The following is a 27,768-nucleotide window of genomic DNA, read 5'->3' as shown; positions in this document are numbered from 1 at the left end:
TAAAGTAAAAGAAAATTTTTCTCAAGAAAATAGATTTAGAAAAGAGCTTTGAAAACTATATGTTTGTCATCAAAGCTTTAATTAGTTTAACAACAAACTAGTTGGAGTTTGAAAATCAAAATCATTCATAGGAAACAAACAGGACAATGGCCAAAGTCGTTATTCTTACAAATAAAGCTAGAGTCACTATTGCCATTGTAGATAACTGAAATTTGGGCAATATTTCTAACAATTAGAGCTTATTTGCAGGGAAGACTCATCAATACCATCATTTTTTTTGTCCAAGGTTTGTTGTGTCTCTAGATCCAGATCAGATAGCTTTCTATTCTCAAGTTCTACCTTTCAAGTATTGATTTCTGGCTCACCCTTTAAAACACAATTCTACCACTCCATTTGATTTTGTTTTGTCAAGAGAATTGGCAAGACCTTCCCATCCTTTGTTTTACATCAATCAATAACCATCCATCAATGATATAAAGAATAACAGATACACAACAAAGGCCAAAGATGCGCTTGTTGTATACTTATGTTCTATGACTCATCTGACCTTACTAGTGCAAAAAGCTCACCCTGAAAAAATAACATCCACGTGGAATTTATGAAAAAAAATAAATCAAACTCCAAGTAAACCAATTAAAATATGAACATCCTTTTAATCAATAAAATTTGTGACTTAAAATAAAAGTGGCCTAAAATTGAATGTTATATCAACCATGTCAAGTAACTAACATCGAGTGAGAAATACAGGCCATGCATATTGGATTAGTGAAATAATTGATCTGATAAAGCTCAAAATCAAATAGGTGACTTACAGCTAAAAAATGAAAATAAATGACTTACAACTAAGACATGAGGTTGCCCCTTCAACCATGTCGTTAAATGACTCTTCTTTATGTCACGGACCATTAAACTTTTTCTGATATCAGGTGGAAGTGGTATTGTAACATTAACCACTGATAGAGTCTGTGTCCACGACTACTTCTCAAGATCCACTCCATTACCATCATTTGGGGCTAGATAAGATACATGCAAAAACCATCAACATGGAAATGAAATCTACATCCTTGTAAAAAAATGAGAGGAAAAAAAAATCCACAAATTGAAACAGATTGTAGGATAACTCATTCCTGCAACATGATTATCTTGTCATGAACAATAAAAAAAGAGATCAGGAGAAATGTAATTTTCCACATTTTGACAATCATTTCCTTTTTCATATTCTATGAGCAATTGATGAAAAAAGTCCGCTAAAGCTTGTCAACATTAGAATTATAGTAAAACATAAATGAACCGCTCCAACACATATATAATCCTAAACATAAGTATATATATACATATAGGTATTTATTGAGGACATTGTATTTTGTGAAAATATGGAAGTCAAATCTTTGAATTAACACAATTTATGGTACCATTGCCTTACGAAGTCCATTCATTCAAGTATTTACGAAGTCCATTTAGAAATTTCTTCAAAGTTCAAAGTTCAAACAATTAACATGTGAACTAAAAAAGCTTAGATTTGAAAATGAGATAACCCAAAGATGTAGAGCATATATCTCACATTTATATATCCTAATTTCCAGACATTGAAATGACATTTTTTAGTATACTATTGTGAATTCAACCTAAAATGCTAGAAAAAAGTATTGATGGTTATTTTTGTTAAAAATGGAAACTAGGGCCAAATTCCACTTTGAACAACTCCTTTGGGGCTAGATAATTGTGTCATAGAATTCCTCTTTTCGAGAGGACCAAAATCGATCTAAAGATCATCAAATTTGGATAAGTAGAAGTGGAATTTTGAATTTATGTTTCTCTCATGTAAATTATTTAGGTCGCCTCAACTATATGTCGATAAGAAGATCAAAAGTCGCATCCCCTCAACTCCACTGAATTGTATATGTAGAGGATCATTCCCTCTCATTTGGGACACATCAATCAAAAGAAAAAGATATCTTTGTGGCAGCGAAGATTAAGGAGGATAAATTCACTACAACAGGTCAAGGGGGCCCAGCAAACAACCACATAAGAAGGTACACTTATACGTAACATAAGTTTCATTTAGATTAAGGTGCATGAAACACTTTCAAGCTAAACAAACTTCAACAGGAAATCTCACCGGTGACATACTACAATTTGACAATTAACAGTCGGCATTGTTTCTTCAAGTCCATAATTGAATGATTGATCATTCAGAATTGGTTAAGGTGCAAAACTTACAAATTCACTTTAAGGACACTTGTTCCATTTAAAGAGTCATAAAAGATAAATTTAAATTTAAGATGTCACCAGCCAGAAAAAGTATTAAGCGCTCAATAATCCAACAATTGTAACACTTTCAAGACCTTTCAAATATTCATAACGGTGACAATCGTGAATCATTGGGATAATGAATTTCATTATATTATAATCTTAGTTGTGCACATTATCTTTTGGATGTATATAGAGCTTTACAAGTTGAGTCAGTTTATTAGTGACAAACCAGTTTCATCAACATTCAAAAAATGAAAATGAAGATAGAAATGAATGAAAGAAGATATCTACCTTGCAGGATAGTTTAGAAACCAAAGCGCAAAATTATAGAATTTGGACATAGCGTTAACCACACTTTTGGGACTTTAGCTTCCCAAATAATTCACTTTCTTGTCATCGACACCCTCTACAATGAGGGAAACTTTAATAACTGTCAAGGTTTAGAGTTAGAAAGATTATGTGAAAGTTCCTGTAGATGGAGATCTTGCTCCCTTATTTCAATCATGGGTAAAACTGCAAGTCACACATCAAAAAAGATCTATGTTACCAATGTGAGTATTTATTCCTTTAGGTATCATGAAGTCTATGGGTGCTACATACACACACACACACACACACACAGATATATATGTGTGTGTGTGTGTGTAATTAAGCCTATAGGCTGCATGTAAGCCTTTCAATGCTCTTTACACCAGATGTATTCTTACAATGGTCAATGGCTCATAGGTAAAACCATTGGATAACAAAAATCAATGTTGGATAAAGCGAATAAAAATACCAATTGCGGAACTGAAGATAACAACACCCAAAAGTTTGCTACCATATCTACATTTTCTGGCAGACCTCAAGATATATGGTAGTTGCAACTATTTACATATCATAGTTAGGGTAGAAAGAAACAAGGATAAATTACAAGTTTCCATCACTTATTGCATTAGAATGTTGATATGATTATCAACACATAGTGATAATGGTTGTAAGGTGACAAGAAACAATGCATATCTAACTCACAAATTGTACTTGTGTATGCTTCAAGAATGAACTCATAGGCTTGTAATTGAACTCTTACAACCATCAAATTAATTCATGCACTATCAAGCAATATCATCAGTGATATATTGCCTTATAAAAGATTATGCCTCACACCTTGAATTCGACCTAGAGTTTAATGCACATTTCAATCATAAGAAGTACTAATATCAAATAAAATGGGCAACTGAGTTAGGGACTAAGCTTTTCCACCCAGCCATAGATTGGGCAGCATTATGGTATTTCTCGCTACCCAATCACCCCCAAGCTAGATTCTAGGGCATAAGGAGGTTTCTCAAGAACGAAAACAACCAGGAATCCAAAAAAAGATCTCCACCCCGAGCTGTCCAAGGGGAAATGTTGAATATGCAGCCAAACTCATCGACAAAATGCTTGATTGGGATTTTGTGTCTTGGAATGCAATAATTTTAGCTTTTTCCTAGCAAGGCCACAATAAGGAGACTCTGAAGCTTTACTTTTAGATGAAGCTTGCAAGTTTAAGGCCAGACCAATTTACATTGACAAGTGGTCTAAATCCATGCGCCAACTTGATGTGTCCGCAGTGTGGTGTGCAAGTTCAAGATAAGGTAATCAACGTGGGATTTGAATCAAATGCCTTTCGAGAGCTTGCTCTTATTGAAATGTATGTTAAGTGTGATAGAAAGGAGGATGCAATCCAAGTGTTTGATCATATCTGCATGCCTAATGTTTTCACATGGAATTCTTTGGTTGTCGGATATGCCCGATGCAGTAGGTTAGAGCGTGCAAGGTAATTGTTTGATATGATTCCTGAGAGGGATTTGGTCTCTTGGAGTACATTGATTTGGATCTACACCCAACATGGGTATAGTGATGAATCCCTCCCGCAGCTTCGTGAAATGCATAGGTCTAACATGAGGCTGAATTATATTACCTTCAATAGTGCCCTCAATGCTTGTTACCTTACACTCCATCAAGCAAGGAAGACATCTACATGGCTTGATAATCATAAGTGAAATTGAATTGGATGTCTTTTTCGGGAGTTCCCTTGCAGACATGTATACTAAATGTATTGGAGTATAGATGATGCACACCTTATATTTGATAAAATGGTTATGTGAGATGTCATTTCATGGACATCAATCATTACAAGTTTGGCACCTTAGAGAGTGCACACCAATTATTTGATACAATGCCTACAAGGAATGTAGTTTCTTGGAATGCAATGATGGCAACATATGCCTAGGTTGGGTATGGTGAGAAAACCCTACATATTTTTAGAGAAATGTTTTTGGCAAGAATGAATACAGTTTGGGTCACCTTTGTTAGTGTTTTAAGTTCGTGTGCCCATTCAGCAACTTTGAAGTAGGGCAGGCAAGTCAATGTACACACTATCAGAAGTGAACTCAAGTCAAAATGGGAAGCCACCTGACTTGAAGACTACCATGCACATCGAACTGGTGGGCCATGCAATTTGGAGAAAGCTAGTTGGTGTTGGGTTTGAACCTGCAACCTGCCAATGACAACACCCACATATGAGTTTGCAATGGAAGTGGTATTCCTAGTGAGAGAATAGAGTTTGAAATGGAAGTGTTTGTTAAAATTCCACTAATAATATGCGTTAAGGTAGTACAAATGGTCTCCCTCTCAAGTTTGCTCCCCAAGTTTAACAAAGGGTGGATCAAATACATAAGTAGCACCAAATACCTCTATATTCAGACATCCAATTTTATTTCAAACTGCTCAAAGCTCAAACATAGCTATGTTCTTATTAAATATCCACTTAAGAGGTCATACGATTGTCGCGTCTTATCAATTTACAATTTGGCACATAGCAGTCGCCAGGAATGTTTACGAAGATCCAAAATCATTGTAGTCTCTTCTAGCTTTTTCAAAGAAAACTTTCACCAAGTTGGTAATATTTCTATATCAACAAAAATGAAGACCCCCTCTTCGGGTCTATAATGTATTTTTTTACTGGAATGGTTCATGGCTATTGTCAAAGCATTGCAAGATTTGGTAGATTGGTAAAAATTTGTGCAAAATAAATGTTTTATTGCACTAATTAAAAAGATATGGACTTGAATTCCATTTGCCTCAGTGTAACTACTTCCTGGTTTTGGTGCAAACAAACATATTATTAGAGTGGCACTTGAATTCTAGCACTCGTATCAAAGTGGTGGTTCCCTGATATTTTATATTGTGAATGGATGACTGAAATATAGGACTCTTGGCCCGCATGAAAAAATATTTCATTTCAAGGATTTGGTGATATACCCAATGTGTATATTGTAGACTAGGATGTATACGCAGTAGCTTTTGGGATTCGACAATGAAGCACTAGTCATGTCTTCATGACCCAAATGCAAGAAGTTTGAACCCACATGTCCAAAATGTCATTTTTGGTATTTGGATAGATATGTAGTATGTATATGTAGTAGGCTGAGTAAATATATATGACATATACTCGGTGGTTGTGGACATACAATGAAGTACTAATCAAGCACACTATGAAAGACAGGCTACTACAGTGTCTAAGCAATTATTCAACCTCTTGTCTTGTCGAGAACCAAGAAAAAAAAGGTATGAACAAAGAAATTGAATGCATATATATTTTGAGCCATGATTGTCCTACTTTGGGTTGATTTGATATGGACCATTGTAGACTTTGCAATCGAATGAAGTAGTGAAGCTGAAAGGGGAAGTTTAGAGTAGGTAATGAGCATAAGATGAACGCTACTATCATATTAGGTGCTAAATCTTCCCATAGGAGGCTTCAAAACCAAGTGGATATACAAAACATACATTGGTATTTGCTTTTTCATTCTGGGAAGTTTATATTGTCTTAGCATGCCTTAAAATGATGTGGTAACTTTCAAGACAAATGAGTATTAGCCTTTCCTATCTTGTTATTCTAGCCTTTTTGGGTTCATGGCTGCCTTAGGTCTTCTCGATTAGAGTGTTTTCTAACATAGTCTAGGGAACAAGGAAATGCAGTGAAAGCTGCGAGAATGCCTCAATTCCATATCCTTTCTATATCAATTCAAGGCATTGTCAGCTGGATGGATTCAAATTGCAATGCTATAACAACACTGTAAGGATTTAAGTGAACAACCTTTACTATAAGTTTCTCATCAGATGGGATCATCATCAATCCTCTCCAATCTTCCTATCCTAAAAACCTCAAGGGCTTCAGTGTCAAAGGCATGAAGAATTATGCAATTTCTGTCAGCAACTTTCTCCAGTTATCTGACTGCAAGAACACTCCAGATTGTTTGTTGAAGTGCAATATTCCTTATATGCGGAGCTGCAATGAGCAGTGCATGTTTGATAGGACATTTTGCTATCCCCTTCTGAATGAGACAATATGGCACCATGGAGATGATGACTTTGCTCACTTCTCCTAGTTGCAGTGCCAGAGTTTCATTAGTTGGATACTCACACCCATATTGACCCATTTGGATGCAAAGTGTGGGCTAAGTGGGAATTACGTGTTATGGGCACTTTTTGATGATGTTCACTATGACCCCAATGTGGTCTATCAACATGCGATAGATGTAACTAACAATGTGAGGTGTGCTTCTAAAGATGGCTATCAAGGAGATGAGTTCCGTCAAGGCATTGGATACATAAGAGTATGCAAAAAGCATGGTGAGAAGGCACAGGATAAGGATTTTCGAAGAGATCACAATGCAACAAAGAGAATAGTCCTTGTAGCTAGGCTTGTGGCTTCGGCAACACTTGGCAGCAAGTCTCATTGCACTTGCTTTACACAGACAACATAAATAATCTAGTTTTTTAATTAGATAGTCCAGGGAGGAAGCCAACTTACAAGCCTTCTACCTATGCACTCTGAAGAATTCAAACTTGATATATTCTCTAATAAGATGTTGGAGAAGGCCACTAAAATCTTTGCTACTACAAAAAAAAGTGTGGACATAGTGCTTGTGGGACTATATATGCTGGGAGGCTTACTGATGGTCACCTTGTTGCTATAAAAGGGATCCATTTTGGGAGTTCTCATGGAGTAGATCAACTATTAAATGAAATTAATATCTTCTCAACAGTGAAACAAAATAAAACTTAAAACAAATTCTTGGTTTTGTTTATTAACTGGATTTGTCTCTACTTGAACTGAGGGTTTATATATACTAATGTTGATGACGCGATGATATAATTGCCTACATTGTTTACCTTGTTGTTAAAGTATGTTAGAATTATGGAACCAAGTCAGTAAGAAGCAAAGTTCATCTCTGTTCTACCTATGATTATCATATCAGGTTGAGTACTCCCTACTTACTGTTGTTATTCTGCTAGTATCAGATTCTGCAAATCAGTGTTCTAGAGATTAGATTATTGCATACATGGTACGAGAGCTATGTGCCATCATTTGCAGAGCAATGCATTCAAGCAAGATACATAAAGGGTTGTGAATGAGTTGAAGTCATCCGTTAATCGGGTAGTGAACAAATTGGATCAAAGAGAGCAACAGCCAAATTCTCAGTTGGAGCACTCTAATGAAAACCATAATTCTCTAGACTCTATTGATTCTCAAGCAGAACTACTGGATCAAATTCAAAGGTTGTACAAGATAAAATGACAAATGTTATAGATCAGTGCAATTCCATTTTTTTTAGCAATCTCATCAGATAATGGGCACTCAATTTAAGTTTCAAGAACAGTAGTTTGATATGCATAAGATTGTGGATACTAGTATGGTTGATCTTCAAAAGTTCTATGTAAGATTAGGACAAGATATAGGGTACCTTCAAAAATTAACTTCACAGATATAAAAGCAAATCACTGAAGTGGCTATCACTATATCATCTCAATTAGACAATATTCAAAATAAAACAGATGACATTGGCAACACAGTGACTTTGTCATTGGGTCAACAGAAACTATTACTGGATGACCAAAGTCTTGCTTTGTAAGGCCTTGATACTCTTACACAAACTCAAGCAGAAGCATTTGAATAAAGCATGTATCAATACAACAGCTTGCTGATAATGCTTGCCAGCACTAGCTTGAGTTCACTACTTACCAAGAAGAGCTTTAACCAACTCATAATTGCGTAGCACAAAGCTCTTTTGTGGTTTTGTCAACTCAGGAAGCATTTGAGTTAAAGAAAGCCACTATGGTCATGGCTTAGAACAAGTTATCTTCATTGCAAAATGCTATTATTCCTGAATCTCAAGCTATTAATACCATCTTCTTCTACTTTATTATGATGTGTGTGCTCTATATGTTGATAAAAACAAAAGCAAACCAATAAGGTCAGATGTGTTCTATACTCTGTACTTTGCATATCATTTTCCATTGAGTTCATCATAGCCCATTTTAAAGGCAGTGTCTTTCACAACAAGGCTGGATTGCCTCAAAGACATTTTATGTAAGAACAACATTTTCATATACCTTTCTCTCTTGGGAGTTCAATATTTTTGACTCGTATACTGTCAGTAACAATGGAACCCAAAAAACAACACATAAACTTTTTTAATGTGCTAAATATTGAAAGGCACTCTTGCTAAATATTCTGCACTTCAGTGTTGCCAAGTTAATATACATGTATATTAGGAATATAACACCCCATGGGATCACCATCGCTGATGCATTAACTCTCATGAAATTGACCGATAAACTTTTCTTGGGAGTTCAATATTTTTGACTCGTATCCAAATAATAGAACCCAAAAGACAGCACATAAATTTCTTTGATTATTGGAACCACAAAACAGCACAATAATTTTGATTAATTAACAATATATTATAGGTTTAAGATTCTTGTGGGATGGAATAAATGGTTGTAGGTTTCCTGGAGAATTTTCCATTGCTCATCCTGAAGATGAATCCAGTTGAGGATTCAAAACATCAACCATTCTAGAAGATGAACACTGGTAAATTCTCTGGAAAAACCTACAACCTAACAATAAATGTTTTTCTAACTCATCAAGATGCATGATATAAACAAAAGGTACAACATGACAGACTCAACACATACAGAAGAATGGCATCACATAATTGACAGGTTGCAGATTGATTAGCCAACCCACTGTATGTGAAACATCTCCAGGGCACAAAATTGAATTGCATACAACATACTATTTCAGGTTCTGTATGTTTCACAATGGCATTTCCTCTGTGTGAATCCTATGGTAGATACATTCAATCCTATAGGAAGACTTGATGCCTAATTTTCCACACACAAGAATTCTTGCAAAATCTATTAAAATTTTCAAAATGATATGCTGACTAGAATAGGGGCTAGATTTTGCTATAATGTGCCCATAACAGATCAAGGCACTAGTCTTCTTCCCTTGTTAATTAAAAAAAAAAAAATCCAAAATTCTTCTCTTTTTTACCCCATTTTGTTTCATTCTGCAATCTAGAATTTACCTGAAAACTTTACTCGATATCAAAGTCTGTTTGAACGATAAGAAGCCCAAAAAATATATCATGAACTTGGCTCTACTTCCCTCAAGCAAAGCATGTGAAATTGACCTAAAAATCCTAGGACATTTTGCTTGTAGGGGCCCTTGAAGTGTGCTTTGTTGAAACATCGTAATAGGGAAAAGATGGTAAAAGTTATAGACCATGACGGTTACTCATCCACTAGGTGAATAAATATTCACTTATAAAAGTTCCCTACTTCTCAATAATCATAGGAATAGACTTTACATTCTCAATGCCAATGAAAAGCTAATAAACATTGTGCAGATTTGGCTTCCATAAATTCTTGCTATCTCTTTTTAGTGATATGTTATATAATTATTTATGTTTGCTTGGAATTTTTGCATAATTGATTATAAGTGTCATACTATGGTTTGTTAATATTCTGAACAGATTTTTAAGTAAAATGATTAAATTGGTTTAGATGTACGCTCCAACATGCACATGCAAAAAATATAACTAATTAGGTCACACATAAAGCTAATGGCATTTCTGAAGTCTTGCAAAACTAAAGATCAACATGTATCCTAGGGTTTATCAAAGAAACTTACCTTAAGATGTTGAAAAGAGCATCTAGGTCCACCAAGCTTTGTCTTAAATCTCTATAGAGGAATCCCAAAAACTATAAAACCAAGGTACACATTATAAATTTCTTTGATCACAATCCAACAAGATTCAAATAAATTACATGAAACACCATTTAAAGAATTTGTACCCCAAACAAACTGGGTAACTACAAAGAATTATTTCTCATAAAATGTAATAAAGCATCTAACTTACTGAAGTTTTGATTTCATATTGTCACTTTTCTTCTCATAAAATGTAATATAGCATCTAACTTGCTGAAGTTTTGATTTCAGATTGTCAATTTTCTTCTCATAAAATGTAATGAAGCGTCTAAGTTACTAAAGTTTTGATTTCAGATTGTCACTTTTCTTCTCATAAAATGTAATAAAGCAACTAACTTACTGAAGTTATGATTTCAGATTGTCACTTTTCTTCAAGTTTTTATTTTTTAGTGTGAGAATGTATCTGGTCATTGAATACAATGGACCTGTATGTTATAAAAGCTGATTTTAGTGCCAATGTGGACTGAGGATGGAGTGTTATTCTTCGGTTTGGAAGTGGAACCTGCCTTTCACGATGGGAATGGATAGGGTATTGGTAGAAAATTGGTTATTCATTATGATTTAAATGTATTTTTTGATTGTCTGTGGGTATCATTCTAACAATTTTAAATTTAAACTATGGGGCATCACACCTGCTTCATTGCCAAACCTGAAAAGGTGCTTGTGTCTAGACAGTTTATAAGTTCTAGAGAAAGCAAAGTTTGTTAGGATGCTTGTTATCATGCAAAAAACAAGTTATATGGTACTAAAATTTCTTCCTTGAGGTCAGTAGAGATTTGACAATAACATATTTGAAGCTCCATGCCCAAGATATTTTAAAGAAGATGTATAAGTGTCAAATGCCACCATTCCAGAATTGGAAGTACCAAAGGAATCTCAATTCTAAAAGCATTTCATTTTTTAAGAACTTCCATAGCGATAACAATAACATCCTGCAAAAGATCCTAACACGCATCCACACAAACAAATCATTCAACAAGCAGATGTTAAATGCTAGAATAATGCAAAAGATTATGAGAGATGCTCCAGAAATGGTTTTGATCTTCCATGTTATAGTTGATGTACCTTGGTAATAATCAAGTCGAAGTCAAGTGGAGGCTTTCTCAGGTTAACACTATTGAGTTTTGGTATGAACTGTGTAAAAAAATTTAATCTGACACATTTTTCTTGAAAAGTTCACTTCTTTGATGATGAGTGAAATGTTAACTCGAAACAAGTTAGATTAAAACATCTTCACAGTCCCAACTAAAAACTCAGATAAAAGAAGTGGTAGTTATATTAGTAATAGTGTTGGTTACAATAATTAATTTTCACAAAGAGTTATAAAGTTATGACCCCTTGCTAAGATATACAAGAGAGAATATATACCTTGGCTCTCATTGTTAGTGACCCTCTATCAGTTGACCTATATGGATTAATTAAATAAAAGTTTCAACTTCTGCTCGCTTTCCCATTGTATGGGACTTGCCAGTCCTGATGAAATGAGTGGTGTGCATGTTAACCATGCTAATTGAAATATATGCCTAGTAAAGAAAGACTAGACAAATACAGACTTGCCTGTTTTGCTAAACATGTAGGATGTGAATATGTAATAAAAGGTATTCTAATTGAATCTCGGGGATTGATTTGAATCATGGAAGGGCTTTCTCTGCTTGCAAGTGATGTTGCATGGAGCCAAAGTAATGGTCATCTTCTTCACAATTTTAACTATTGAAGTTTTGTTAAAATTGGAAACTAAGGCCAAATTCCACTTTGGGCAGATCTCTGGAAGAAGATAATTATGGCATTGATTTCCTCTTTCCGAGCGGACCAAAATCGACCTAAAATTCATCAAGTTTAGTTAAGGAAAGTGTGTTTTTGAATTTATGTTTCTACCATATAAAATCATCAAGGTTAGCCTCACCTATATGTGGGCTCAATAAGCCCAAAAGTCACGTCTCTTCAACCCCATTGAATTCTATATAAAGAGGTTCCTTTCAACCTCATTCGAAACAACTCAAGGGCTCTAATATATATTTGAGGAAGTCGCAGCTTGAAGGAGATAGGAGGACAATTATTGGGTATGTTTTCAGCGTGTTCTTCCTTCCATAGGTTCGATCTTGAAGCAGTATGGCAGTCGCAGGTCAGGGCAGAGAATTTTGGTGATATTTCTCCTCTATTGAAGGATGCATCTTCTTGTAATCATTTCAAGAGCGCTGCAGGATTTGTGAGTCTTGGACAAGGGGGCCGAATGGCTATTCTAAGGAGCAGAACAAGCCCTAGTACAAGTAGACATGAAACCTTGATGGAGGCTGTTTGTAGCACAGAACCTTAGATCAGGTTTGCCTAAGGAAGGACTGCAGCAAGTGTCTGAAGATCTAGGCTAATCTACAAACCCTAATTGCAGACCTTCAACCTCAAAACTCGTCAACTCTTTGACCAAGCTTCATTGCTCAATTTGGGACTGTCTTGGCCTCTTTATAATCAGCAAAGGAAGCCGCTTGAAGCAAACCAGGACAGAGCTCATTTTGGAACCTATTGAGTTGAAGCATTGAATACTATTGTCTACTGGTTAGGGAAGAACTTGTCTGCTATTATTTGAAGATAGAATTGCAAACTTGTCTGGCCTGTATATTTGGCACATGATCAGTGTTTCTAGTCATCATATTGACAAGTCAACCTTGACATTGATTATACTCTCTTTCTCTGCTGAACATTTGATATCGATAATAAAAATATTTGATCAGGGGTTTTCCCATCTTGGGTTTTTTCCCCGGCTTGTGCCAATTATTGTGTTCTCTTGTCTTGGCTTGTCTTCTGATTCAATCATATGTTATTTCTTAAGTTTCCATCAATGTAATAATGATTCAATGCTAATGAAAGTGAAATGGACTAACAAATGGGCTAATATAGAATTTGAAGTATCTATCTTAATCAAGAACATGTCATCCTAAACTCAATGTGCTATCAGAGCTCAGGTGAGGACAAGCCCAAGCAAGAGTGAAAGAGAAAGCATCATTAAGTGAAGTTTATTGATCAACGGCAGAAAAGGATGAATTTGTTGTTTTCAATCAGAATTCAAAGAAACCTTATACCATACCAAGTCTCCATAAGGTCTGATTTAGAGCTCCTTTCTCTTGAAGAATATGTATGGAAATAGCCACAGTTGAGGTTGCAGCTCTATGGTTTGTCAGAATTTCAGAGAGGGCTGAAAAAAAGGTCAATTTCAAAGTAGCATACCTAGAACCAAGTTCCTATTTCAATTCGAGATCCAAGTGCATTCTTTCAGAGAATTCTGATCAAAGTGAGTGGTCCAAGACAGAGAATTCGATTATCTCTAAATATTTGTGGTCTTGGGATGCTAACGCACAACAACAAAAAAAAATCTTTTGTTTTTCTTCTAGACCAAGGAGTTATATGTTTTGCAGACCTATATTTTGCTGAGGTGTATTCCTTTCTCTTGCTAGTAAAGAACCGAAGTATTTTGAGGACATCCTCTTGTATAAGCCAGGATGAAAAAGATCAAGCAATCCAAATGGGATATGGTCATACTTGAGGTAGAAGAAACAAGTCTCATTGACAAGCCCCAATTAGGGCATCAATTGCAGAACACCAAAGTTTTTTTAAAATTTTCAGACCTAAAGACCTAAGACACAGCGTAATTCTCTTGTTTATGGGAAACTATTCTGCAAGGTGAAGAACAAAGTTTGTGTCTAATCTCTATGGGTTTGGATCTAAGAATATTCTACAGGTCTTGAAGGATCGTTACAAGTCTCTTAAGCTAAGTCTCGTCTTCTGTAGGTTCAACGCAAGACTATATATGACATCATTCTTGTGCAGTTGTGAAGGATCTGTGACAATTCTTCTGTATTGTATGGGTGGCAAAGAGTTTAGGGCACTGATTTGGAAAAGAACTTGAAGGTTCAGACCACTAAAAGGCATTCTCCAAGCTTGGCCTTCATTGCAGAATTTTTTATTGAGAAGAAGCATGGAAAGTGATTATCTGCCTACAGAAAAGTAAGAGACATGTTGAAGTCATTCTCTTGAAACTTGAATAAACAATTCCTAAAGAAAGCTATAGTGCACTTTTGGTAGAAGGAAAAATTGAAGGCTCATCTCAATGACTGTATATGTATCCCTGATACGGCCTTTACAGTAAAGAGACTTAAACGATAGTTGCAATATTATAGCTGACAAGACTTCATCAATATTTGTAGTGTTAACTACAACAGGTCAAGCATTCTTTCGCAGTAGTAAGGCAAGAGAAAATTCATCATTGCCCTACAGCAATTGCTTAAGACTATCAATTTGACACATCACCATTGTGATAGTAACCGTTTGTATGACAGTAATCCTAAAGTTTTCATGATAGTCCACCTGTGGATCTAATTGAAGAATACCTGCAGCAAGGAATTTCTGAAGATCACACTGTTTCTCTAGCACAGAGATCTTCTATAGTTCGCTAGCATGGTATTGAATGAGTGGTTTGTAGATCAAGACCATCAACCTGAAGGGATCCTAAAAGCATCAACCAGCCTAATCCTTGTGATGTACTATTGATAGCAAGATGCTTCAAGTACAAAAAGGATCATTACACTTGAGGTGTAATTATCATTAACGCATACAGAACAGAGTATAGTAGGAAATTTGTTTCAAATGCTTTTGATTAATATATAATTCTAGACCAGAGCCTTTAAGTTTAGAGACACTAGAGGCTCCACTGGGAGTGTTCATGACAATAATAAATAAGACAGTATCTTTGACTTTAATGTCTATAAGAACTTGATGAGTTAAGCAATCAACAAAATGTTTTTAAAAAGAGAAGTGCAGGAGGAATGGAGGAGCAACGACAATAGTCATTTAAAGCAATGATGGTGGTATTTGATGTAGTGAATTGTAGCAATAATCGAAGGAGAAATGAAATATTTACATCTTTATCTAGCAGCCGGAGGAATGGAAGTTTATGCAGCACCTTTGTATTGGTACCCTTGAGTATCCTTGGAAGGTTGGCAGCTAGGAGAAAAATTGAATGGCACTTTTGGAGATATTCCTTATAACAGCCCTTATCAACATGAAAACATATCAAATCCTATGTCTTGACAAGCATGATAAGTAGATGGAACTGTGAGGACCCTGATCTTGACATCCTGATTATGTTATTGAGCTCCTTGATGCATTAAGCCAAGATCTTATGAAAGACAGACTTATGAATATGGATGCCTAGATATCATGGACTGGGTAATTTAATTCATTGGTCATCATCATCTAGCAAAGTAGGATAACGCAACTATTTCTTCATTTTGGTTGAAGAAGGACCATGATTATTCTACAAAGCTTTCTTTCTGTTCTGAGGTAAGCTTCTTAGAAGTTTGCTGTTGCAGGTGCCTTATGGAAAGTCTCTCTCATAAGATCATCAAGCAAGGCTTAAGAACACCCAGTAGTATATCCCGATGACTTTTCCTGCCTAATGTTTGTTGACAAAAACAAGTCATGGCAGCAAATTATGGTTGATGACTTTGTCACATGGACCTAAGGAAATGGGTCAGGTTACAGATGGCTCGGTGATTATGCTTTGGCATGGTCACTTTCCCTATATTCAGATGGAGTTATGGACAAGCCATGTTGATTGTACAGATGCAGCTATTGATTATGTTTGATTACCCTCTTGTTTATCAATGTAAGAGGGAGTTGACCTTTAAATTCAAGATGAAAGACCTAGCCATGTTTCACTATTTCCTACAGTTAAAGGTCTGATGAGTTGGAAACGCTACAAGTTTTCTTATGTATATCTTGTGGGATCCTTGGTATTCTTGATAAACACCGTATCAGTCATATGCCTAGCTATGAAGACTCTGAGTCGATCTATGGATAAAGCCTCATATATTGGATATTCTGATACTGGCTCGGTTGGCAGTGTGATGGATGGAAAAGCACATTCAATGTTGTATCTCTTGATTTGGTTGCTCTAGAAGCACTATTGAGGTTGGATGTATATAGGAGCAAGTATGGCTTATTATGAAGCCAATTGGTTGAGGAAGCTCTTTAATGAGCCATTTGAGCACGTACTAGTAACCACTGTTGTATATTGCGATATTTTTAAGTGGGGTTCATTTTTCAGGGAATCCATGTTCCACGACAGCTCCAAGTATTGGGTACCACCTTATTTTGATATGGTACATTGGAGAGCTACCAAGATCCATCATTGTTGGTTGGATGAGCATATTACTGTCATCCTCTTGGTAAGGTCAAGATTATCTTTCTTCGGGGAGAGACTAGGAGTCATGGATAGACCCTACTATGAGGGTCCTGGTTGAGCATTGAGCTCTGGGAGCTCTTGGGGGCCTGGGGTACTTATTGAGCTATGAGTGACCATAGGGTGAGTGGTTCACCTTCCCCTATTAGTGTGTTGTGTACAGGTTGAGTGGTTCACCATCCCCTGTGATATCTCATGGTGGTTGACATGTGTGTAGGGTGAGTGGTTCATCTTCCCCTACTATTGATGACATATGCATAGGATGAGTGGTTCACCTTCTCCTATGGCATATGAGTAGGATGAGTGGTTCACCTTCTCCTGCGAATACCCCAGTGAGAAATGCATATAGGAATTTGACATGTTGGTGGGACGTGGTTCATCCTTTCTTCACATGTAGGATGCTTGTTCCCTACGATTTGTGGTTGACATGTCGGTGGGATGTGATTCATCCTTTCCCCATGTGTAGGATCCTTCCTACTATTGTTGTTTTGCATGCATGTAGGATGTGGTTTATCCTTTCCCTACGATGATTGTGATATGTGTTTGTAGGATGCGGTTCATCCTTTCCGTACGTGTGATTATGACATGTGTTTGTAGGATTTGGTTTCCCCTTTCCCTACAAGTGGTTGTGAGGAGAATGTGATATATTATTTTCCCTGTTGATGTTATTGCGTCATCCTACCCATGTAGTCTACTACACATGGTAAGTACCTCCTATCTGACCAATGAGTTGGGAAAAATGGTTTAGGACCATAGCACTACCGATGGACGCATGTATTGTCGTACTCCCTATGTCTAGGATGAATGATGTTTCTTCAACTTGATCACTTGGGATCGAGTCCGATTGGAGTTCACCCTTTGGTTATATGGACTGAATTTTGTCAGTGGAGAGTGGCAAGTTCTTGTGACTCACTCTCGATTGGTTCTTCTTTATTATTCATATCAATGTTCAGCAGAGCAGACAAGAGAAGAGATACTAAGTGGTTCACGACGACACGATGGCCTGATTGATGTTGGATGGATTGGCAAGTGGAATTCTCCCTAGTTGAAAGGGAGTGTTAAAATTGAAAACTATGGCCAAATTCCACTTTGGGTAGGTCTCTTGAAGAATATAATTATGGCATTGAATTCCTCTTTCCGAGAGGACCAAAATCGACCTAAATTTCATCGAATTTGGTTAAGAAAAAGTGTGTTTTCGAATTTATGTTTCCATCATATAAAATCATCAAGGTCGGCCTCACCTATATGTTGGCTCAATAAGCCCAAAAGTCATGTCTCTTTAATGTTGAAGGAAATGTAACTAGGCTAGGTCTTCATAAATGTAATTTTGATATTTTTACTTATTCAAGAAAAGAGAAATTATTTTTGTATTATTTGTCAATGAGTTTCTTGCTCATTGAAAATAGGTCAAGCACATTTTGAAGTGCTTATAGAGAGTAAAAGTCAAATGTAATTATGATAAGACCCTTTGAGGGCATGTTAAGACCCTTTGAGGGCATGTTACATCATGTATGACATCATACAAGGTCAAGGGAACACCTCCAAGCATGGTCAAATCCTCTCCTAGCATCAACATGGTCTCCAAGTAGCAAAACGATGGGTAAAAATTGAATTATAATGCAAACCGTAAGTCGTCCTTAAAAGACAATCAAGTTGGCCTAAAGAGGAGGGACAAACCTCTATTTATAGAGGTTGTCCACTCCTCATTCAACGTGGAAATTGGCTCTGAAATCCGCAAGCAAAGAGAGAGAATAAAGTCGAAATAGGAAGTCTACAAGAGCAGCAACACAAGAAGACAAAACAACGAAGGTACAGGGTTATCTTCTAGGGCATCAACAGCCACACGTGCAAGGAAGAAAGGAATTTTCTGCAGTAAAGTATAGCAGGAAATCATAATAGCAATATCTCTATTTTTGGCCTAATACTCAAGGTCTATTAGGCCTCCCCATCCAGCGAAGAAACAAGGAAAAGAAAGCAAAGGAAGGAGGATTGTTCTAGGGTTTCTGTCCACATGTGCAAAGACTACAGAAGTAGACTGTTGCAGACTTGATAGCAGACAAAGGCAGCGTATTGAGAGACCTCACTTGAATGTATAACAAGGTCTCCAAGGAAAGCGAAGAAGGTCCTCCTTATAACGAAGAAGAGAAGCCCTAATATACTAGGTTTTCCTAACTTAGAACAACAGAAAAGGACAAAGTACTAAGGAGCAAAAGTGTCGGAAGACAAAGGTCCATGTGCCAGAAGCTATAGTGAAGCAAGAGGAAGGATTTGACTTATGCTTGGAGGATCCTATAGTCAAGGGTCTAGGGTTTGGCAGTTGTTCAAATAAAACGCTTCAATAAGAGAAATCTTACAAAGGGTTTCCCTCTCAAGAGTGGAGAGGGTTTGTTGGAAGAGAACCAAACTTTGTGTTCTTGCTATTTTGTTTTGGTAGCAGTTTGATGAAGTACACACATATGCACTAATAAGAAGAATAACAAGCATAAGCTAAACTAGAAAAAGTAAAAAGACTTCGCAAATTGTTATCAAGTCATGGAGAATCATCACAAAACTACTTTGCCCTAGATTCTCTAACATTCAACCACATTGAATTGTATATAAATAGGTGCCTTTCAACCTCATTTGACACAACTCAAGGGCTCTAATATACCTCTGAGGTAGCTGCAACTTGAAGGAGCTAGGAGGACAAGTATTGGGTATGTTTTTAGTGTGTTCTTCCTTCCATAGGTTCGATCTTGAAGCAATATGGTAGCCCAAGGTCAGGGCATAGAATTTTTGTGAGCTTCATCTCTATTGAAGGATGCATCTTCTTGCAATCATTTTAGGAGGGCAGCAGGATTTGTGAGTCTTGGACAGGGAGCCGAAAGGCTGTTATAAGGAGCAGAATAGGGCACAATACAAGTAGACAATGGACGTGAAACCTTGATGGAGGTTGTTTGTAGCACAAAACCTTAGATCAGGTTTGCCTGAAGTAAAGACCGCAACAAGTGTCTCAAGATCTGGGCTAATCTACAAGCCCTAACTGCAGATCTTCAACCCCAAAACTCGTCAACCCTTTGACCAAGCTTCACTGCTCAATTTGGGATTGTCTTGGCCTATTTATAATCAACAAAGGAAGCTGCTTGAAGTAAACTAGGACCGAACTCATTTTGGAACCTATTGAGTTGCAGCTTTGAATACTATTGTCTACTGGTTAGGGTAGAACTTGTCTGCTATTATTTAAAGACATAATTGCAAACTTGTCTGGGTTGTATATTTGGCACATGGTCAATGGTTCTAGTCATCATATTGGCAAGTCAACCTTGACATTGATGGTACTCTCTTTCTCTCTTTCTCTGCTGAACATTTGATATTGATAATAATAATATTTGATCAAGGGTTTTCCCCATCTTGGGGTTTTTCCCTGGCTTGTGCCAATTATTGTGTTCTCTTGTCTTGGCTTGTCTTCTAATTTGATCATATGTTCTTTATCAAGTTTCTCTCAATGTGATAATGATTCATTGCTAACGAAAGTGAAATGGACTAACAAATGGGCTAATATGGAATTTGAAGTATTTATCTTAAGCAAGAACATGTTATCCTAAACTCAACAAATTTGGATTGCCTTAAGGTTCTGGGGATCATTATCTTTGATCTGGAAATGAAGCTCTCTATCAATTGAATCAAGGTAATATATAAGTATGGTTGCCTCTAGACTTTTAATATTTTCATGGTGATTTTTTCACAATCCGGTTAAACCACTTATTAAACTCTTCTATAGTTTCGGTCTGATTTCCTTTAGAACTACTAAGAGCAACCAATAAGTATCTATTATCTTTTCGTTCTCCCTATTTCCCAAGGAAAGCATTTTGAAGGGGGCATGCATTGAATTAATTATCAAGAAATCCTTTCCACCATTCCACAACACCATCCACAGGAGACAATGTAAACAACTTTGTGGTGACATCTAAGTGTCTCGCTCCTCCCATTTTAAATATCACACTCCTAATTTTGGCCAATGATCCAAGGAAAAAAGAACATTATTTTCTTGGAATGTGGGAATGTTATCAATGGAATTTTCTAGAATTTCATGTGGAGCTTCATTAATTTGAAAGAATTCAAGTGGTTTGTAGATCATATTAGCTTGATCTGAAGATTTACAATGCATTGTTGAACCTGGCTTATAGATCTGGCAACAATGAAACAAATCGACCTTTGGAAGAAGCTAATCTTGGTCTTCCAAAACACTTAAACCTTCAACAACTTTTGCTACTCTTTATTAAGGATACAGCCTTAGAAAACGATGATCTTGCCCAGACTGAATAATTCAACCCCTCTGATAATAAATCCACCTCTAGATAAATTCAACCTCTTCAGAAATATGGTCACAATACTTGATGGGCTTGGCCTTCCAGTAATTGAGTTTGTCATCCAGATAATTTTGGTAATTTTGAACAGTTTTTGCCTCCAATCCAAATGAACTCGACCTCCTAATAAATGTGCCCTTGTCCGTAAACGGAAATGATGTTGATGGGCCCTTTGACAAGCTGAAGAGTAGTGAGGCCTCAGGTTCATTCTAAATTTTCCCTTCTCATCGCAGTGCACCCACCTCAGCTACCTAGTCAAGCCAGTTGAACCCGCGACTATAGGAGTCCAAGGAAATACAGGAGAGAGATCAGAATCCTTCTTCTTACCTACCACTGTGGGTGTTCGAAACCCCAACATATGCCTCATATTTGCTCATCTTTTTTGTTCAGGACACAGAGAAGGCACACCTGCGCTGCTAGGCTCATGTACCATCGAACGCTAGACTGGTTGAGTATGGTGAATATAGAGGGACGATTTTCAGTCGTTGAGTTTAGATAAAAATAAATGCACGACTTGGAGTTTACCTTATAAAAGTGGGGTAGAGCATAACTATACCTACATAAACAAAGGGCTTGAAAGTAGGTAATAGGAGGGGAAAAATGTCGACCTCCATGAATTATGAATTAGAGCAAAAATGTGAAGGTTTCAAAAAGTGAGATAGTTCATTAAAAAGGAAAGATAAAGAGATGTCTTTTCCTCCTAATGGAATATAACACTTTTTCTTCCCAATGAGATTTAATTTCAAAAATTTTGTTATATATATAAGGAGTTCATTTCAATTTCAAAAAGTTCAATAACATATATACAAGGAGTTCATGTTCTATTGTATTCCAATATTTCCCAAAATCCCAAATACAACTAAGAATAGAAGTTAAAGAAACGAGTGAAGAGAGAGTACCCAAAGGCGACACCATCGAAGTAGTGGCTAAGTGGAGTTGTCGCTGATTAGATTTGTGCTTTATGGAAGCCCAATCAATAATCATAGGAACAATCGCAGTGAGTTCGGGAGTCGAACCCATCAAGATAGTAGGGTTAGCCGAGACAGTTACAGAAAGGACCTAAGGAGTCATCATCATCGATACAAATCCTTTCTCTTTCATCTTGGGAGACAAGGGCTTGTACTTTCCTTTAATGCCATGGATCCCCAGTGAACAATTCATAGCATTGTGGTCATGCTTGTGACATCTAGGATATCTAAAGGGGACACCCTCATAGTGTAAATTATGAAAAGAAGTGATGCCTTGGTGTTGGAGCTTCATTTCACCCATAAGTCGTATGTGATATCCAAATTTACCAATACCCTCGCCACCTTCATCTCCACAGAGTCTTTGAAAGTGAGGTCGGCCTACAAGCATTCCCCCAACTTGTCTCCAATTTCCCTAAGAGCCTACTCTGACCAGAATTATACTTTTAGTTTCGAAAGTTGAACCTAGATAAGGGCCTTGTCTAGCCTCTATCCAGGTGGTATCAAAAAGATGGGTCCAATGATTAAGCATGAAAGGGGTGAAGTCGATACTCCAAACCTTATTCAAAGCCCAATAAACCTCTTTAGACTTGTTGAAAAATAAAATGAGCCAACCTCTTACTGGTATCTGAAAGTTGGTAGTGAGTTGAATGAGGCCCCTACTCCTTTATCATCCATTTTGATATAGTCTTCCCACTAAAATGACGACCACGAGCACAACCCATCAATGCAAACTCATACATTTAAACGACTTCGTAAATCTCGATCCCATCACCCAGAATGAAGGAGAGTTGGTCCTTCTTTTCTTTAACGGAGGGATTCTTTCATTTTCTAACAGCAAATGGGGGGTTGGGCTTGGGGGAATGAGTGGGCTCTTACGGAGGGGATTTTGGTCAAGGGAGGAGGTTTCAATGAGATTGGTGGGGGGACTACATTGTGAGAAGAAAAAGGAAGGGAGGCGAGACTGCCAAGTGGAGGAGAAATTTCTGAAGAACGAAAAGGAAGAAATCCTTCAAACCATACAAGCGAGATAGAGAGATCCAGAGGCGAGGATGGGGAAGAGAGCCCATGGGCGACAAGGGTAGTCAGGTCTATCAACAACAACAAAAGATTTTCGTAAAGGTAGGGCTCTGTAATGGAAATTGGTAACCCATGAGGAGCAATACATGGGGAATATAACCACAAGGAGAAAACCTCAGTTGGCGGCCCATATGCAAGTAGATCATCGAAAATAGACAAGATGGGGGGGAGATGGAAATAAGAAACCCTTCGAGGAATGTAAACCCAAACTAATGGAAGATTCTAGAAAATCGTTGATGCTAGTGTGAGGACTTGAATCTCTAGTTGTACCCATATCATTACTTTGAATAAAATCCCACCAATGAAAACCCTTTGTGAGCGAATCTCCAGAAAGAGGTAAGACCACATCAATAACTGGAGCGATAAAACCCTATACCATGATTTCTTCAAGCCTCAATCTGCCAAATGAAGCCACAAAACCCTATGTCATGCTTCCTTCAAGCCTTAGAGCCACAAAACCATGTGCCTTGGAGATAATATTGTTCCCATAAAGAAGAGAACCAGAAATAGGCTCATGAACACAATTAATATCTACTGGAAGTGTTGCAATTAAAGCAATAATGAATACAAAAGTTGTGGTCAATAGGGTAGGGACCATCAAGATGTTGAACCATGCAATGTAGAGATGGTTTTTAGTGCTAGTGATCTAGTCACATAAAATACCCCATAAATTTGTGGTTTGAGATACCTCCAAGATTCAATAAGTAATCCAAAATGAGAGGATTCGTTGATAAGGTGACAGTGCCAACAACCCTGAGTTGACCCAAAGTGACATCTTGTGATCCTTGCACAACTAGGGTGCTAGTTTGAGCATCAAAAGGAGGCACAATTGCACAAGTGGCAACATCTCACATTTAGGGCACTTGGCCACAAATCTTTATGTGTTTTTCCATTGAGGGTACCTTTAACATTTCCCAAGGCACAAATCACATATTTCGAGGAATTTTGGATAACTTGTCACATTCCACTAGCTTCATGCATGAAGAGGTGCTCCCATCCTTTAAGAAGATTTTGGAGGATTTCATGGCATAGTCAAGGGTCACATGTATAAAAGAAGAACTCCATAGTCAAGAATATGAAAATTGGAATTTGTATCACATGGTGTAAAGGAGAAGGACATAGGTGAAGAGTACTCCATTTAGAAACATCTAAAAGCTTGTATATGTCCTCTTTCCAAATAAGACAGGGCAAAGTCTTTTGTGCATAATATTTGACAATTGATCCTTCAGACATAACTAGGGAAGAATGGAAATCAAAATAAATTGCATAGCATGAGAAACTTCCAAGCTTGTTTCAAGTTCTATTGAAGAGGGTGAAGTTGAAGTTATGGGTTCATGCTCTTACATTTCCTTAAGAATTTCCTGATTAAAATTTATTCGAGGGAGCTACTTACTCAGAAGAACTCTAGATTAATCATCCTTGAATTTCCCCCAGATGAAGATTGCTTCCCTTCCAATCCTCCAGAAGGCACCTTACGATCAAGCTTAATAGCTCCAAGAGGGCCTTGAGCTTGGCCTGGAATTCTACAGAAAATATTTAAATTGTTTAATGTCCATTTTAAATTTTAAATTGATGCATTTTGCAGACAACAAGAGTCTCAACTTGGCTTGCACCTTTGAGACAAAATTGCTAGAGAAGAGGAACTTTAAATCATTATGCCATAAAAAAATTGTAATAGTTTTCTTAGCTCTATCCTTTCGATAATATGCCAATATTTTCTAGTTTAAATACCGTCAAGTTAACTATGGATGTCATCCTCCAATGTTAAAAAATAATGAGAAAAATAATCAGAACAATAGGCACAAAGGCAAGTTACCTTTGCTCAGGAATCTCTGCATCCTCTGCGGTGGCTTTTTGATTAGTGAGACATGTTCCACGAGGGTCACAACAGCCACATTTGGTACCTTGAATTGCCAAAAAATATCTGCTTCTGATGAATCACTTGTCAGATAGCCATCCTTGCTTCTTGCATCAGTTTCAACCTCTAAGTCATCAGTAGTTGCAGCTTCATAAGGAGTTCGTCGCCCATCAAATTCACTTCTTTTTTTTTCTAATAGGTCTTACGCTTTTAATTACCCACTGCATCTCATGAATCTTTTGCCATCTACTTTTTCATAATACACATTGTTGTAGTTCCTGTCCATAAACAAAATGAAGTCCTCTAAAATCAATAGGTTGATAGAAAACATTAAAAATTTGAAATTTGAAGCTTGTGCTAAAAAGAAGATGACAATTCTAGAGATATGTTAAACATTGACAACAAAGGCTTTTGTGCTAGAGCTTAGAAGCATTAAGCATATCACTTGCATAATTTATAAAGTAATAAAACTGCAAAACATGTCCAAAGCTATGAGATTGTAGAGGATTAGAAACCCTGGCTCGCTAAGTTTTTTTCCTCCATGAAAGGTGCTCAACCCATAGATTCATGGGTTCAACAAAATGCTAAAGTTTAGATTTGACTGAAATATAAAACAACCTTACTCAGATACCAATAGTAAAGAAAAATTCTTGTGCAAAAGATACAGGGAAAAAATATGAGGAAAACAAAAGTAATATACTAAAGGGTTCATTTAAGTCATTTTTTCTTCATTTCAAGGTCTCGAGTAACATTGATATTTAAGGTCTCATTTACAAGTCATTTTCTTTGGCTATGGATCTCTAATGAATTATAGTATTGAACTTTAACATGGGTTTCCATTATGAAACAATTTTCATTTTCCTAACAGATGTTGAATGAAAGTATTGGTACAAATATTCTTCAAGCTAACATCCCACTCTACCTTCACTACAGAATGACATTATTTTGAAGTTAATGCCGGGTGTTAACCAGAGATTCAATCACAATTCTTCAGAGAAACCCTAACTCATATTCACCACTAACACAAGTACAACATTGAGCCAGAGAGAAACAGGAAATGATTGTAAACATAAATATGGAACAAGGCACCTTCATTACATTTCAAGGAAGTTAAAATCTATGGAGGATTTCAAACATTATCCCTAATCATTTTTCAATTTTATCATTTTTTAGATCTTTAAAAAAATCCTAAAAAATATAGTCACGATTTTTGTACTTTTGATTTCTTTGATTTCCTAAAAATATGGAACAGATTTTTATACTTTTGATTTCTTTGATTTCCTGAAAATAAGGAAAAAGGGATAAAAAAAATTGGAAGTATTATCACCAATAGAATATTAATGGATAACCAAGTCTAAGATACTCAAATATCATCAAGAAACTTGGCAACAACCATCACACTAGTTATTGGAAGTCTATGTACATTCTGTGAAGTAATCCAAAACCTTGAATTGAGTTGAAACAAGCGGTCGATATACCCATATACAACTACAAGCACAAAGGGAATAAAATGCATATACTTAAAAATTATCTCCAAATATTGCTCAATGCTAATTTATGGAATTCAAATGCCATGGAAAACCCACAACCTTGGTGGTGATAAGCATTGACTTGAAGATGTTGATTGTCTCTCATTCCTAACCACAACGGGAAGAGAGAATTGAAAGGATACAAGGACTACTTGGTTTTGCAAAACTAATATCAGAAGCTTAAAATGAGTATATGTCATACCGAATCCTTCTTGGCAAAACGCGCCTCATGAAAAAATCCATTTTTGCGAAAAGATACAAGAATTTATGTTTCAAAGGGATTCTGCTGAGAACAATAAAACAGGTAAAGGTTGATGGCATCAAACTCTACCTACCTACCTACATTGTTTTTGGCAAAATTCACATCGATATCTAATGGAAGTGCACCACCAACCTCAGTCGCTATCTTTTCCTTTCAAAGAGACTAGCCATGGTTAAAGTGGTTTTCTGTTTCTGTGGGTGGACCAAAAAAAAACTTGAAATGTCTTCCATAGATAGATGAAATCATAGATTTGTTTTACCAAATTTGGGCCAAGATTGCCCCGAAAATGGTTTTTTCTTTTTCAACTTCTCATCAGAATGAAACCCAATTGGGATTCAACAAACCATCATAACTACAATAAAATTACACTAAAACTACAACTTGTGATGGATTGAGAGAGAGTTAAATAAAGTACCCATGGGTTTCCCGATGGCAGACTGGAAGTGGGTCTCTAAAATCCTGGACACCTCATTACGAGCTCTGACGACTTCAAAAAGTATTCATACAGATCTTGGACCACTACTCCAAATCCTTCTGGGTCCTTGAAATAATCATGGCCAAATCTGAGTCTTTGGTATACCAACTACTAACAATGGAGGAGTTATCATCCATTTTAGGTTTTGGAGACTTTGCATCTTCATGATGGGCCACTTCACGATCATATTCAATATCTGTGGTAGTGGTGACAGTGGTGGTATCTTCACACTCCTGCACCGGTGCCTCCGCCTCGGCCTCCCATTCTTGCATGCGCCCACGCTCCTACTCTGAAACACTGAACCTCATTGGCGTCGTTGCTACCCTCATTTCCCTCCATTGATGATCAATAGGATTTTTGTGAAACGCTGAACCTCATTGGCGTCGTTGCTGCCCTCACTTCCCTCCTTTCCTAATCAATAGGATTTTTGTGAAACACTGAACCTCATTGGTGTTGTTGCTGCCCTCCTTTCCCTCATTTGCCGATCACCAGGATTTTGCACACTAATAGTTCTCAAGGCCTTTACCAATGGACCATAGACTAGGAATATGTAACCATTAATATTCTTTGTATAATAAGAATAAGTACATATTAGAAATATATAATAAGAATTAGTACGAGTGAAGGGAATAATAAGAATTAGTATGATAAAAATTAATGTGAGGGAAAGGAAAAAAGGTTT

The 27,768-nt window shown here is 36.8% G+C and overlaps 1 long non-coding RNA gene and 1 pseudogene across 1 annotated transcript; one reads left to right on the top strand and one right to left on the bottom strand.

Moving 5' to 3' along the window:
- Window positions 1-794: 794 nt before the first annotated feature.
- LOC149227606 (uncharacterized) lies at window positions 795-27,574 on the bottom strand. Its single transcript, XR_016247153.1, has 4 exons — window positions 27,027-27,574; window positions 24,779-25,098; window positions 10,262-10,332; window positions 795-1,013 (listed from the first exon to the last, which is right to left on the bottom strand). It is a non-coding gene; the product is annotated as an uncharacterized LOC149227606 (long non-coding RNA).
- Window positions 6,146-7,046, top strand: LOC149227607 (probably inactive receptor-like protein kinase At2g46850; annotated as a pseudogene).
- Window positions 27,575-27,768: the final 194 nt, after the last annotated feature.

The sequence above is a fragment of the Pinus tabuliformis genome, chromosome J, assembly GCF_031772625.1.
Source record: "Pinus tabuliformis cultivar Carrire ecotype Pingquan chromosome J, CPIR1, whole genome shotgun sequence".
Classification (NCBI taxonomy): Eukaryota; Viridiplantae; Streptophyta; class Pinopsida; order Pinales; family Pinaceae; genus Pinus; species Pinus tabuliformis.
The sequence above is the reverse complement of the archived record's forward strand: the minus strand, read 5'-3'. Positions and strand labels throughout refer to the sequence as shown.